Genomic DNA, 16,666 nt, shown 5'->3' with positions numbered 1-16,666 from the left:
TTTTTTCTTTTTTTGCGACGCTTTCTAACTGTGCCGCAACTTTCATTGAATATGGACCTGCATTCCCAGATTCGTTTGTTCTATCGTACTCCTCAGTGCCTTGTTTCTCATTGTGTCATTGTGTCAAAACCCGCCGTTTTTCAGCCCATTGTTCAAATTGGTCCAGATCCCGCTTAATGCTCCGTTAGTCTTGCTCACTGAGGAGAAAGAGACTGAGGAATGTAAAGAGACGGCGGCTAGAATCTGAGAAGGACGGGAGGGAAAGAGGCAGCCGAGATTTTAGGAGAGGAGAAACGGCAGTGGGGGAGAGAAACTGAGCGAGACCGGGTGGGGCGGGGTAGAGGCAGAGACCGAGGGCTTAGAGAAAGACCAGGGGGAGGGAGACCGGGGAAAGTCGAGAGATCTGGAGTGACAACAGATATTTGTGATGTGGAAAGATCAATGTGAGGAGGAAGATTGGAAGAGAACTGGGAAGGGTCCGAGACAGGTGTGGATATGAGTGAAAGAGGGTAGGAAGAGAAATTGGCCCGGGGGTGGTTTGGGGAGACTGGTGGATACAGAGAGACGCGAAATTAAAATATTTGGAAGGGTAATAGACACAACGGGTTGAGAGAGAGATTAGGATGTGGTCGGAAAGTGTGAGTCAGAGAATACTGTCAATAAATGCACTGAGCGATTAGAGGACTTTCCTTCCTGCAGGGAATTCTGGGATTGCAGCGCTTCCATTCTAAAGTCCTTCAGAAACAAGCAACCCGTATCGTCTCGCTGACCTCTCTCACTCTGCCTGCTTAAATACTCTCCTTCCCACACCGTATCCTCGATCTCGCTTTCCTAAACTGGTCTTCGCGGTCTTCACCCTCTCTCCGTTTCTGTGATCACATCCGTTGGCTCCTGTTACGAACGACGCAAAGTAGTATGCTGAAACATACTGAGTCATGTTAGTAACGGGACATTCTGGGCCATATACAGCGTGGGACCTTCTCCCCGGGTCCCTCTACCCATGTGTCGGCTGTATAACCGGCCCGACCAGAAAGGGAAGCAGTGGAGGCTTACCTAAATGACTCTTTCGCGGCGGGCATTATCCGACCCTCGTCTTCCCCTGTAGGCGCAGGATTCTTCTTTGTGGGGAAGAAGGACAGCTCACTGAGCCCCTGCATTGTCTACCGTGGCCTGAACAACATCACCATAAAGAATAAGTCTCCACTGCCCCTCATCAACTCTGCCTTCGAGCCCCTTCACGGAGCCACAACTTTCTCTAAGTTGGACCTGCGGAGTGTCTATCACCTGGTCAGGATAAGGGAGGGAGATGAGTGGGAAAACAGCTTGTAACACCTCTCTTGGTCATTCCGAATATCTGGTCACGCCATTCGGCCTCATCAATGCCCCCGCTGTCTTCCAAGCCCTGATAAACTATGTATTTACGTAATTTATTAACCGTTTCGTTTTCTTTTATTTGGACGACATCTCAATCTTCTCCCGTTATCTCCAGGAACTCACGCATCATGTCCGTCAGGTTTTTCAGAAGCTTTTGGAGAACAAGATATTCTTTAAGGCAGAGAAGTGCAAGTTCCATGCCCGTTCCGTCAGTTTGCTGGAGTACATCATTGGGAGCGGGCAATTGAGGGCGGATCCCGAAAAGATCCGGGCGGTGGCGAAGTGGCCAAAACCCACGACGCTTAAGCAACTCCAGCGGTTTCTGGGGTTCGCAAATTTCTACCGTCGCTTCATCAGGGATTACAGCCGGGTGGCAGCGCCCCTTACTCGACTCACCTCTCCTCCCACCCCCTTAAACTGGACCCCCGAAGCGGACTCGGCCTTCTCGGAGCTGAAGATGCTTTCACTTCCGCTCCCATCCTGGCCCAACCTGACCCGTCTGGTCAATTCATTGTGGAAGTCGACGCCTCCGACTCTGGGCTGGGAGCGGTCCTCTTCCAACGCTCCAGCCCAGACCAAGAGCTCCATCCCAGCGCCTCCTTAACTCGCCGCCTAAATCCCCCGAACGGAACCAGGACGTAGGGAACCGGGAGTCACTGGCCGTCAAACTCGCGTTGGAGGAGTGGAGACACTGGCTGGAGGGAACGGAACATCCATTCATCATCTGGACGAACTACAAGAACCTCGCATAACTCCAAAATGTCAAACACCTGACCTCCCGCCAAGCCCTTTGAGCATTACTTTTTGGCCGTTTCAGATTCACACTCGCCTAACGTCCTGGTTCCACGAAAGGGAAGCCCGATGCTCTCTCTCGTCAATATGTCTCCGAGTAGGGCTTCCCAACCCCGAGACCTTCCTTCCACCATCCGGTGTGGTGGCTACCCTCACCTGGGAGGCCCAGCGGACTCAACCTGACCCAAGGAATGGAACCGCCAGTCGTCTCTTCGTGCCCGATGCTGTTCGGTCTCAGGTTCTTCAGTGGGGAAACACTCCTCGTTTCGCCTGCCATCCCGGGATCGATCGGACTCTGTTCCTTCTGAAGAGACATTTCTGGTGACCCTCCATGGATGCTGACACTCTCTCCTTCGTCTCTGCCTTTTCTGTGTGTGGCCACGGAAATGTCTCCCATCGACAACCTGCTGGGTTGCTTCATCCCCTACCTGTCTCTTGTTTGCTACCCCCTTCACATGGTAACACTGCTGTACTCACGGTGGTGGACTACTTCCTGAAAGCCGTGTACTTCTTAGCCCATCCCAAACGCCCTAAAGCCCCGTGAAACAGTCGACCTCCTTGTTCATCACGTCTTCCGCCTTCATGGGATTCCCTCGGACATTATTTCTGACCGGGGTCTCCCCTTTGTCTCTCAAGTCTGGAGTTCCTTTCGTCAGGACCTTGGAGCCTCAGTCAGTCTGTCTACCGGCTTCCGGTAGACTAGCGGTGAAACCGAACGAGCAAACCAGGATTTGGAGCAGCACTGCGCTGCATAACCGCCAACAACACATCATAATGGAGCACCCATCTCGCTTGGGTAGAGTTCGCCCACAACTCCCTGGCCAGCACCGACACGGAACGCCGCCCTTCGAATGCTCCCTCGGCTACCAACCCGCTCTGTTTCACGTACATGAAGACCAAACTGCTGTGCCTTCAGTCAGGCCCGTCTCCGCGGGGCCGCAAGATCTGGAAGGATGCTCGCGCGGCCTTGCTCCGTTGAGCCGACCGCAACCGGAGGATTGACGATCGCCCTCGAGTTCCTGCACCCAGTTATCGGCCTGGGCAGGTGGTTTGGCTCTCTCTTAAAATATCTCCCTTAAAATTGAACCACAGAAACTCGCCCCTCGTTATATGGGACCATTGGAAATTGAGTGTGTACTCAATCCCTCGGCGGTCATACACAAACTGCCAAAATCTATGCACATCCACCCTACATTCCACGTTTCACAATTGAAAGCGGTATCTGTTAGCCCTTTGTGCCCTCCTGCCGAACCCCCTCCACACGCCCCGATTATTGACGACTACCCAGCAATGAGGCGACCAGAACTAAGTACCGTACTCCAAGTTGGTTCTGACCAGGGTCCTATATAGCTGCAACATTACCTCTCGGCTCCTAAATTCAGTTCCACAATTGATGAAGGCCAATACACAATATGTCCTATTAACAACAGAATCAACCTGCGCAGCTGCTTTGACTGTCCTATGGACTCTGATATCAAGATCCCTTTGATCCTCTACACTGTCAAAAGTCTTACCATTAATACTATATTCTGTCATTATTTTGCCTTACCAAAATGAACAACTTCACATTTTTCTGGGTTGAATTCCATCTGCCTCTTCTCAGCCCAGTTTTGCGCCCTATCAATGTCCCACTGTAACCTCTGACAGCCCTGTACACTTTGTGTTAACCTTTGTGCTAACGGCAAATTTCCTAACTCATTCCTCCTCTTCCTTATCCACGTCATTATAGAAATCACGAAGTGTAAGCGTCCCAGACAGATTCCTAAGGCCCACCACTGGTCACTGTCCTCCATTCAGAATATGACCCGACGACAACCACTCTTTGGCTTCTGTGGGCAAGCTTGTTGTGGATCCACAGAGCAATGGCTCATTGGATCCCAAGCCCACTGACTTTCTCAATAAGCTTTGCATGGGTACCTTATTAAATGCCAGGTTGATGCTTTGATTTGTTCGCCACTAATATAGCTAGCACTGCAACTGATTGGTTCTTTCGTTCAACCCGCGAGGTCTTAGTTTTGCTTTTTGAGCATTACTGAATTATTTATCGGAGCAAAATATCACCCTTCGTCCCGCGACGCACCCGCCGTCTACTCCAGAGTCGAATTAACCAAAAGGAGAAGCAACGAAATCTTCCATTCCTGAAGTCATACTTCAGAAATAGTTGATATACTCTCATTGCTCCTCATCTTCTCCGTTGTCCTGTCGATAAAATCCACTGCATCGGGAGATGAGATCAGAAAACCAGTTAAGGCTCCATTACCTCCCATGTGGCAGTCCAAATGAAAAGATGGCCTGTATCGCCAGCCTCAAGGCACAGTAGAATTCACAGTGACATTCGTACCACTCCTTAGGATCGTAAACGGCACTTCGGACCTTATATTCGGGGTGCATTCAGTCGTTCTTTCTGTGAGTGCTCTCACAATTCCACCACCACCTATCAACCCCTCTCGCTAATAACTCCCTCTACCGGTTACTGGTCCACCTGTTTATCACTATTGTCCATGCATTTTTTGAGAGTGGGTGTGGGGGTGTGATCTTCAATAAATGAATTGATCGCAATCACTTTAAGAACACCAGGCAACCTGCTCAAGGGTAGTGTAGGCGAGAGGTCTCTGAGGTGACGGGGCTTCGATTCACAGCACCGCCACGGTTCGAATGTCTCCCTGTGTTTGTTCGAAATGCTGCCGTTGGGCGGACGGAACCAGCCGACATTCACCAAGCTACTCCTGCAACAGAAAACCCTTATACCACTGATGATCCCATAGATCATTTCTACAATCACCCCAGCTCAATAAATCTGTGGCTAATATTTTGTCACTAAATTGACTGTAGATTTGTTTTTTTGTTAAGTGGAGTCCTCGGAGTCCTCATGTTGTAAGACGCTTCTGAAAGAGCTGAGCATCCACCCGCTGAACAGACAGACCGGAGCTCTCATCGCTGAAGCTCGTCTGCTCTTTACATAGGCCAACCCACGAAAAAGACCAGGCTGAAGAGAGAATTTCGTTTTCTATTTCTTGGGTGTAGAAAAGATTGTTCTGCAGAACAAGATGAATGAGTGGAGAGTGAAGGAGGTGTGCAGGGTGTCTGGTCGATGCTCAATAGCGTAGAACATTGAGCTCCCTGTAGTGTTTCTGTAGTATAGTGGTTATCACGTTCGCTTTACACGCGAAAGGTCTCCAGTTCAATCCTGGGCAGAAACACTCTTTAGACTCCAGGATTCAGAGAATAAACCGTGAACTTTTCAGTTCGGATTCAAATGAATTATCATGGGAATGCCCCTGCAGGAAATTGAAAAGTAATGGTCAAAAACTTCGTGCATAATCGACAGAGCATGGGAATTGAGTACTTTTATTGTTTCGAGACAAGGTGATGATGATGGGAGATCGCATATCGGTACAGAGACAGGGTCACTATGTTTTAATATATCAACCTTGCAAAATGTAGCTACTTACGAAACATCCCACGCGAGCATACAGATTAGTAATTAACTAGTGATGTTCCCCCCCCCCCCCATCGTTAACTTCACAAATACATATACAGATTTCGGTGTATACTCGGCCCCGTGACTCAACGCACAGCTCCGGATTTTCCCTCTGTACCGTGTACACCTATCACATTATTAAAACCTGACTGCCAGTCAATCTCAATAAAACGGCCACTGTTATATTATTCAACGTCCTGATGACGGATTTACCACTGAGGCGCCAATCTGCCCAGTCGATGTAAAATATGTATCATTGAAGTTGCAAAATTTTCAATCAAGATTTATTTGAAATATCAGGGGAATCGAAGGGAGAAAGCTAAAAACTGTACATCGGAAGTTACGAGAGAGATGGATGGGAAATTCGAGTTTTAATCAGAGCCACCCACAACATTCACACGCTGTACGGAAACTCCTTCAGTTTGTGTTTTCCTTGTGGATTCCTCACCTGCGTGGCAGTGGTTGACACATTTCACCTGTGCGGTGCAGACATTGTGCCGCTCTTCCTCTGTTTCCAGAATCACATGACAAGAACATACTCCACTCGACCGTTCTTTGATATCAGTTCGGTACACTCGAGCATTAATCGACAATGCGCTGTGTTCTGAAGGAAGGATTCAAAGTCACCTCCTTCAGGATCTGTGCGCTCAACTCCCCGTTCAGAATTTCCGCACGCACCACCATCCCCCCCCCCCCCGATCTTTGCGACGAGACGAAGGCTAAAAGAAGGAAGAAGAAGGGTGAAACTGATAAACATCGCATCTTATAACGACGTTCAAGCGTTTTGCCCTGTAGGCGCTTTTATAGTGATCGTTCAAGGAACAACTGAGTTTCGAATAGATCCAGAGGACCGAAAATTGGAAATGTCTCTCCACTCTTTAAAGGGAGGGATGCAAAAAGACAGGGAAGTATAGGACTGTTAGCCTTCTTCAGTGTTTATACGATGTTGTCCATTATTAAGGATGAAGTTTTGGGGTACTTCGAGGCTCATGTAAAAATAGGCCAAAGTCAGCATGGTGTTGCTTAAGGGAATACTAGGCTGACAAGTCTGTTGGAATACTTTGAGGAAATAACAGACAGGATAAATGAAGAAGGGTCAGCGGATGTTGCTTGCCTGGAAAATCAGAATGAATTTGACAAGATGCCACTCTTGAGGTTGCTTAACGGAGGAAATCCGATGGTATTACTGCAAATATACTAGCATAGATCGGAGATTGGCTGGATGGCTGGAGGCAGCGAGTGGGAATAAATGGGGCGTTTTTCTTCTAGGCTGCCGGTGATTAGTTGGTGTTTGACCCGTTTATTTTCATGTTATATGTCAATACTCTGAATAAGGGGTTTGATAGATTTGTGGCAAATTTGCAAACCGTTAAATGTAGATTGATATTAGTGTTAGTGTTGACGAGCAGGACCAGGCAGAAGAACTTGGTCTTGCTTAGGCAGTAGCTATAAAGGCTAGTACAGGCTTCCTGAAAGATTAACTTGCAGTTTGACTCCGGATTAACGAAGGGAAATGTAGTGATGGTTTACGTATCGAGAGGACTGGAAAATGAAAGGAAGGATGCAATGCTGAATCTTTATAAGGCATTGGTCAGACCGCAGTTGGAATATAGTGAACAGTTTGGCTCCCTGATGCAAAAGCGGATTTGTTGGCATTGGAAGCGGTCCAGAGGACGTTCGCGGGAATCATCCCGGGAATTACAAGGTGAAATATGAAGAGCGTTTAATGAGTTTGTACTCTCTGTAGTTTCGAAGAATGACGCGTTGATCCCATTGAAACCTATCGATTATTGAAAGGCCTAGGTATAGTGGACATAGAGAGGATGCTGGAGTGAATGGAGAGGGGATTGAACATGTAGTTTGTACTGCAGTGAATGCAGAGGAGATTGAACATGCAGTTTGTACTGGAGTGAATGGAGAGTGGATTGAACATGTAGTTTGTGCTGGAGTGAATGGAGAGGAGATTGAACATGTAGTTTGCAATGATGACATTGCAGAGGAGATTGAGCATGTAGTTTGTATTAGAGTAAAAGCAGAGGAGATTGAACATGAAGTCTGTATTCGAGTGAATGCCGAGGAGATTGAAAATGCAGTTTGTACTGTAGCGAATGAAGAGGAGATTGAACATGTAGTTTGTACTGGAGTGAATGCAGAGGATATTGAACATATGGATTCTACTGGAGTGAAAGCAGAGGTGTTTGAATATATAATTTTTATTGGAGTGAAAGCAGAGGAGATTCAACATGTAGTTTTATTCTGGAGTGAATGCAGAAGAGATAGAACATGTCGTTTGTAATGTTGTGAATGCAGACGAGATTGAGCATGTAGTTTGTATTGGAGTAAAAGCAGAGGAGATTGAACATGTAGTCTGTATTCGAGTGAATGCAGAGGAGATTGAACATGCAGTTTGTATTGGAGTGAAAGCAGAGGAGTTTGAACATATATTTTCTATTGGAGTGAAAGCAGAGGAGATTCAACATGTAGCTTTATACTGGAGTGAATGCAGAGGAGATAGAACATGTAGTTTGTACTGGAGTGAATGCAGAGGAGAGTGAATATGTAGTTTGTACTGGAGTGAATGCAGAGGAGATAGAACATGTAGCTTGTACTGGAGTGAATGCAGAGGAGATTGAACATGTAGTTTGTGCTGGAGTGAATGCAGAGGAGATTGATCATGTAGTTTGTACTGGAGTGAAGGCAGAGGAGATTGAATATGTAGTTTGTACTGGAGTACATTCAGAGGAGATTGAACATGTAGTTGTTATTGGAGTGAATGCAGAGGAGATTGAACATGTAGTTTGTGCTGGTGTGAATGCAGAGGAGATTGAACATGTAGTTTATACTGGAGTGAATGCAGAGGAGATTGAACATGCAGTTTGTATTGGAGTGAAGGCAGAGGAGATAGAACATGTAGCTTGTACAGGAGTGAATGCAGAGGAGATAGAACATGTAGTTTGTACTGGAGTGAATGCAGAGGAGATAGAACATGTAGTTTGTACTGGAGTGAATGCAGAGGAGATTGAATATGTAGTTTGTACTGGAGTAAATGCAGAGGAGATTGAACATGTAGTTGTTATTGGAGTGAATGCAGAGGAGATTGAACATGTAGTTTGTGCTGGAGTGAATGCAGAGGAGATTGATCATGTAGTTTGTACTGGAGTGAATGCAGAGGAGATTGAATATGTAGTTTGTACTGGAGTACATTCAGAGGAGATTGAACATGTAGTTTTTATTGGAGTGAATGCAGAGGAGATTGAACATGTAGTTTGTGCTGGTGTGAATGCAGATGAGATTGAACATGTAGTTTATACTGGAGTGAATGCAGAGGAGATTGAACATGTAGATTGTACTGGAGTGAATGCAGAGGAGATTGAACATGTAGTTTGTGCTGGAGTGAATGGAGAGGAGATTGAACATGTAGTTTGTACTGGAGTGAATGCAGTGGAGATTGAACAGGTAGTTTTTGTTGGAGTGAATGCAGAGGAGATTGAACATGTTGTTTGTACTGCAGTGAATGCAGAGGAGATTGAACATGTAGTTTGTGCTGGAGTGAATGGAGAGGAGATTGTACATGTAGCTTGTACTGGAGTGAATGCAGAGGAGATTGAATATGTAGTTTCTACTGGAGTAAATGCAGAGGAGATTGAACATGTTGTTTGTACTGAAGTGAATGCAGAGGAGATTGAATATGTAGTTTGTACTGGAGTAAATGCAGAGGAGATTGAACATGTAGTTGTTATTGGAGTGAATGCAGAGGAGATTGAACATGTAGTTTGTACTGAAGTGAATGCAGAGGAGATTGAATATGTAGTTTGTACTGGAGTAAATGCAGAGGAGATTGAACATGTAGTTGTTATTGGAGTGAATGCAGAGGAGATTGAACATGTAGTTTGTGCTGGAGTGAATGCAGAGGAGATTGATCATGTAGTTTGTACTGGAGTGAATGCAGAGGAGATTGAATATGTAGTTTGTACTGGAGTACATTCAGAGGAGATTGAACATGTAGTTTTTATTGGAGTGAATGCAGAGGAGATTGAACATGTAGTTTGTGCTGGTGTGAATGCAGATGAGATTGAACATGTAGTTTATACTGGAGTGAATGCAGAGGAGATTGAACATGTAGATTGTACTGGAGTGAATGCAGAGGAGATTGAACATGAAGTTTGTGCTGGAGTGAATGGAGAGGAGATTGAACATGTAGTTTGTACTGGAGTGAATGCAGTGGAGATTGAACAGGTAGTTTTTGTTGGAGTGAATGCAGAGGAGATTGAACATGTTGTTTGTACTGCAGTGAATGCAGAGGAGATTGAACATGTAGTTTGTGCTGGAGTGAATGGAGAGGAGATTGTACATGTAGCTTGTACTGGAGTGAATGCAGAGGAGATTGAATATGTAGTTTCTACTGGAGTAAATGCAGAGGAGATTGAACATGTTGTTTTTATTGGAGTGAATGCAGAGGAGATAGAACATGTAGCTTGTACTGGAGTGAAAGCAGAGGAGATTGAATATGTAGTTTGTACTGGAGTGAATGCAGAGGAGATAGAACATGTAGTTTGTACTGAAGTGAATGCAGAGGAGATTGAATATGTAGTTTGTACTGGAGTAAATGCAGAGGAGATTGAACATGGAGTTTTCATTGGAGTGCATGCAGAGGAGATTGAACATGTAGTTTGTGCTGGAGTGAATGCTGAGGAGATTGATCATGTAGTTTGTACTGGAGTGAATGCAGAGGAGATTGGATATGTAGTTTGTACTGGAGTAAATTCAGAGGAGATTGAACATGTAGTTTTTATTGGAGTGAATGCAGAGGAGATTGAACATGTAGTTTGTGCTGGTGTGAATGCAGAGGAGATTGAACATGTAGTTTATACTGGAGTGAATGCAGAGGAGATTGACATGTAGATTGTACTGGAGTGAATGCAGAGGAGATTGGACATGTAGTTTGCAATGATGAGCATGCAGAGGAGATTGAGCATGTAGTTTGTATTAGAGTAAAAGCAGAGGAGATTGAACATGAAGTCTGTATTCGAGTGAATGCCGAGGAGATTGAAAATGCAGTTTGTACTGTAGCGAATGAAGAGGAGATTGAACATGTAGTTTGTACTGGAGTGAATGCAGAGGATATTGAACATATGGATTCTACTGGAGTGAAAGCAGAGGTGTTTGAATATATAATTTTTATTGGAGTGAAAGCAGAGGAGATTCAACATGTAGTTTTATTCTGGAGTGAATGCAGAAGAGATAGAACATGTCGTTTGTAATGTTGTGAATGCAGACGAGATTGAGCATGTAGTTTGTATTGGAGTAAAAGCAGAGGAGATTGAACATGTAGTCTGTATTCGAGTGAATGCAGAGGAGATTGAACATGCAGTTTGTATTGGAGTGAAAGCAGAGGAGTTTGAACATATATTTTCTATTGGAGTGAAAGCAGAGGAGATTCAACATGTAGTTTTATACTGGAGTGAATGCAGAGGAGATAGAACATGTAGTTTGTACTGGAGTGAATGCAGAGGAGAGTGAATATGTAGTTTGTACTGGAGTGAATGCAGAGGAGATTGAACATGTAGTTTGTGCTGGAGTGAATGCAGAGGAGATTGATCATGTAGTTTGTACTGGAGTGAATGCAGAGGAGATTGAATATGTAGTTTGTACTGGAGTACATTCAGAGGAGATTGAACATGTAGTTTTTATTGGAGTGAATGCAGAGGAGATTGAACATGTAGTTTGTGCTGGTGTGAATGCAGATGAGATTGAACATGTAGTTTATACTGGAGTGAATGCAGAGGAGATTGAACATGTAGATTGTACTGGAGTGAATGCAGAGGAGATTGAACATGAAGTTTGTGCTGGAGTGAATGGAGAGGAGATTGAACATGTAGTTTGTACTGGAGTGAATGCAGTGGAGATTGAACAGGTAGTTTTTGTTGGAGTGAATGCAGAGGAGATTGAACATGTTGTTTGTACTGCAGTGAATGCAGAGGAGATTGAACATGTAGTTTGTGCTGGAGTGAATGGAGAGGAGATAGAACATGTAGTTTGTACTGAAGTGAATGCAGAGGAGATTGAATATGTAGTTTGTACTGGAGTAAATGCAGAGGAGATTGAACATGGAGTTTTCATTGGAGTGCATGCAGAGGAGATTGAACATGTAGTTTGTGCTGGAGTGAATGCTGAGGAGATTGATCATGTAGTTTGTACTGGAGTGAATGCAGAGGAGATTGGATATGTAGTTTGTACTGGAGTAAATTCAGAGGAGATTGAACATGTAGTTTTTATTGGAGTGAATGCAGAGGAGATTGAACATGTAGTTTGTGCTGGTGTGAATGCAGAGGAGATTGAACATGTAGTTTATACTGGAGTGAATGCAGAGGAGATTGACATGTAGATTGTACTGGAGTGAATGCAGAGGAGATTGGACATGTAGTTTGCAATGATGAGCATGCAGAGGAGATTGAGCATGTAGTTTGTATTAGAGTAAAAGCAGAGGAGATTGAACATGAAGTCTGTATTCGAGTGAATGCCGAGGAGATTGAAAATGCAGTTTGTACTGTAGCGAATGAAGAGGAGATTGAACATGTAGTTTGTACTGGAGTGAATGCAGAGGATATTGAACATATGGATTCTACTGGAGTGAAAGCAGAGGTGTTTGAATATATAATTTTTATTGGAGTGAAAGCAGAGGAGATTCAACATGTAGTTTTATTCTGGAGTGAATGCAGAAGAGATAGAACATGTCGTTTGTAATGTTGTGAATGCAGACGAGATTGAGCATGTAGTTTGTATTGGAGTAAAAGCAGAGGAGATTGAACATGTAGTCTGTATTCGAGTGAATGCAGAGGAGATTGAACATGCAGTTTGTATTGGAGTGAAAGCAGAGGAGTTTGAACATATATTTTCTATTGGAGTGAAAGCAGAGGAGATTCAACATGTAGTTTTATACTGGAGTGAATGCAGAGGAGATAGAACATGTAGTTTGTACTGGAGTGAATGCAGAGGAGAGTGAATATGTAGTTTGTACTGGAGTGAATGCAGAGGAGATTGAACATGCAGTTTGTATTGGAGTGAATGCAGAGGAGATAGAACATGTAGCTTGTACTGGAGTGAATGCAGAGGAGATAGAACATGTAGTTGTTATTGGAGTGAATGCAGAGGAGATTGAACATGTAGTTTGTGCTGGAGTGAATGCAGAGGAGATTGATCATGTAGTTTGTACTGGAGTGAATGCAGTGGAGATTGAATATGTAGTTTGTACTGGAGTACATTTAGAGGAGATTGAACATGTAGTTTTTATTGGAGTGAATGCAGAGGAGATTGAACATGTAGTTTGTGCTGGTGTGAATGCAGAGGAGATTGAACATGTAGTTTATACTGGAGTGAATGCAGAGGAGATTGAACATGCAGTTTGTATTGGAGTGAATGCAGAGGAGATAGAACATGTAGCTTGTACTGGAGTGAATGCAGAGGAGATAGAACATGTAGTTTGTACTGGAGTGAATGCAGAGGAGATAGAACATGTAGTTTGTACTGGAGTGAATGCAGAGGAGATTGAATATGTAGTTTGTACTGGAGTAAATGCAGAGGAGATTGAACATGTAGTTGTTATTGGAGTGAATGCAGAGGAGATTGAACATGTAGTTTGTGCTGGAGTGAATGCAGAGGAGATTGATCATGTAGTTTGTACTGGAGTGAATGCAGAGGAGATTGAACATGAAGTCTGTATTCGAGTGAATGCCGAGGAGATTGAAAATGCAGTTTGTACTGTAGCGAATGAAGAGGAGATTGAACATGTAGTTTGTACTGGAGTGAATGCAGAGGATATTGAACATATGGATTCTACTGGAGTGAAAGCAGAGGTGTTTGAATATATAATTTTTATTGGAGTGAAAGCAGAGGAGATTCAACATGTAGTTTTATTCTGGAGTGAATGCAGAAGAGATAGAACATGTCGTTTGTAATGTTGTGAATGCAGACGAGATTGAGCATGTAGTTTGTATTGGAGTAAAAGCAGAGGAGATTGAACATGTAGTCTGTATTCGAGTGAATGCAGAGGAGATTGAACATGCAGTTTGTATTGGAGTGAAAGCAGAGGAGTTTGAACATATATTTTCTATTGGAGTGAAAGCAGAGGAGATTCAACATGTAGTTTTATACTGGAGTGAATGCAGAGGAGATAGAACATGTAGTTTGTACTGGAGTGAATGCAGAGGAGAGTGAATATGTAGTTTGTACTGGAGTGAATGCAGAGGAGATTGAACATGCAGTTTGTATTGGAGTGAATGCAGAGGAGATAGAACATGTAGCTTGTACTGGAGTGAATGCAGAGGAGATAGAACATGTAGTTGTTATTGGAGTGAATGCAGAGGAGATTGAACATGTAGTTTGTGCTGGAGTGAATGCAGAGGAGATTGATCATGTAGTTTGTACTGGAGTGAATGCAGTGGAGATTGAATATGTAGTTTGTACTGGAGTACATTTAGAGGAGATTGAACATGTAGTTTTTATTGGAGTGAATGCAGAGGAGATTGAACATGTAGTTTGTGCTGGTGTGAATGCAGAGGAGATTGAACATGTAGTTTATACTGGAGTGAATGCAGAGGAGATTGAACATGCAGTTTGTATTGGAGTGAATGCAGAGGAGATAGAACATGTAGCTTGTACTGGAGTGAATGCAGAGGAGATAGAACATGTAGTTTGTACTGGAGTGAATGCAGAGGAGATAGAACATGTAGTTTGTACTGGAGTGAATGCAGAGGAGAATGAATATGTAGTTTGTACTGGAGTAAATGCAGAGGAGATTGAACATGTAGTTGTTATTGGAGTGAATGCAGAGGAGATTGAACATGTAGTTTGTGCTGGAGTGAATGCAGAGGAGATTGATCATGTAGTTTGTACTGGAGTGAATGCAGAGGAGATTGAACATGAAGTCTGTATTCGAGTGAATGCCGAGGAGATTGAAAATGCAGTTTGTACTGTAGCGAATGAAGAGGAGATTGAACATGTAGTTTGTACTGGAGTGAATGCAGAGGATATTGAACATATGGATTCTACTGGAGTGAAAGCAGAGGTGTTTGAATATATAATTTTTATTGGAGTGAAAGCAGAGGAGATTCAACATGTAGTTTTATTCTGGAGTGAATGCAGAAGAGATAGAACATGTCGTTTGTAATGTTGTGAATGCAGACGAGATTGAGCATGTAGTTTGTATTGGAGTAAAAGCAGAGGAGATTGAACATGTAGTCTGTATTCGAGTGAATGCAGAGGAGATTGAACATGCAGTTTGTATTGGAGTGAAAGCAGAGGAGTTTGAACATATATTTTCTATTGGAGTGAAAGCAGAGGAGATTCAACATGTAGTTTTATACTGGAGTGAATGCAGAGGAGATAGAACATGTAGTTTGTACTGGAGTGAATGCAGAGGAGAGTGAATATGTAGTTTGTACTGGAGTGAATGCAGAGGAGATTGAACATGCAGTTTGTATTGGAGTGAATGCAGAGGAGATAGAACATGTAGCTTGTACTGGAGTGAATGCAGAGGAGATAGAACATGTAGTTGTTATTGGAGTGAATGCAGAGGAGATTGAACATGTAGTTTGTGCTGGAGTGAATGCAGAGGAGATTGATCATGTAGTTTGTACTGGAGTGAATGCAGTGGAGATTGAATATGTAGTTTGTACTGGAGTACATTTAGAGGAGATTGAACATGTAGTTTTTATTGGAGTGAATGCAGAGGAGATTGAACATGTAGTTTGTGCTGGTGTGAATGCAGAGGAGATTGAACATGTAGTTTATACTGGAGTGAATGCAGAGGAGATTGAACATGCAGTTTGTATTGGAGTGAATGCAGAGGAGATAGAACATGTAGCTTGTACTGGAGTGAATGCAGAGGAGATAGAACATGTAGTTTGTACTGGAGTGAATGCAGAGGAGATAGAACATGTAGTTTGTACTGGAGTGAATGCAGAGGAGATTGAATATGTAGTTTGTACTGGAGTAAATGCAGAGGAGATTGAACATGTAGTTGTTATTGGAGTGAATGCAGAGGAGATTGAACATGTAGTTTGTGCTGGAGTGAATGCAGAGGAGATTGATCATGTAGTTTGTACTGGAGTGAATGCAGAGGAGATTGAATATGTAGTTTGTACTGGAGTACATTCAGAGGAGATTGAACATGTAGTTTTTATTGGAGTGAATGCAGAGGAGATTGAACATGTAGTTTGTGCTGGAGTGAATGGAGAGGGGATTGTACATGTAGCTTGTACTGGAGTGAATGCAGAGGAGATTGAATATGTAGTTTGTACTGGAGTACATTTAGAGGAGATTGAACATGTAGTTTTTATTGGAGTGAATGCAGAGGAGATTGAACATGTAGTTTGTGCTGGTGTGAATGCAGAGGAGATTGAACATGTAGTTTATACTGGAGTGAATGCAGAGGAGATTGAACATGCAGTTTGTATTGGAGTGAATGCAGAGGAGATAGAACATGTAGCTTGTACTGGAGTGAATGCAGAGGAGATAGAACATGTAGTTTGTACTGGAGTGAATGCAGAGGAGATAGAACATGTAGTTTGTACTGGAGTGAATGCAGAGGAGATTGAATATGTAGTTTGTACTGGAGTAAATGCAGAGGAGATTGAACATGTAGTTGTTATTGGAGTGAATGCAGAGGAGATTGAACATGTAGTTTGTGCTGGAGTGAATGCAGAGGAGATTGATCATGTAGTTTGTACTGGAGTGAATGCAGAGGAGATTGAATATGTAGTTTGTACTGGAGTACATTCAGAGGAGATTGAACATGTAGTTTTTATTGGAGTGAATGCAGAGGAGATAGAACATGTAGCTTGTACTGGAGTGAAAGCAGAGGAGATTGAATATGTAGTTTGTACTGGAGTGAATGCAGAGGAGATAGAACATGTAGTTTGTACTGAAGTGAATGCAGAGGAGATTGAATATGTAGTTTGTACTGGAGTAAATGCAGAGGAGATTGAACATGGAGTTTTCATTGGAGTGCATGCAGAGGAG

The 16,666-nt window shown here is 43.6% G+C and overlaps 1 non-coding gene across 1 annotated transcript; it reads left to right on the top strand.

The window, feature by feature from the left end:
• Positions 1–5,293: 5,293 nt before the first annotated feature.
• Positions 5,294–5,366, top strand: trnav-uac (transfer RNA valine (anticodon UAC)). Its single transcript has one exon. It is a non-coding gene; the product is annotated as a tRNA-Val (tRNA).
• The last annotated feature ends 11,300 nt before the right edge of the window (positions 5,367–16,666 follow it).

This window comes from Hypanus sabinus, unplaced genomic scaffold (genome assembly GCF_030144855.1).
Source record: "Hypanus sabinus isolate sHypSab1 unplaced genomic scaffold, sHypSab1.hap1 scaffold_117, whole genome shotgun sequence".
NCBI lineage: Eukaryota > Metazoa > Chordata > Chondrichthyes > Myliobatiformes > Dasyatidae > Hypanus > Hypanus sabinus.
Note: the sequence above shows the minus strand (reverse complement) of the source record. Positions and strands in the feature narration are given on the sequence as shown.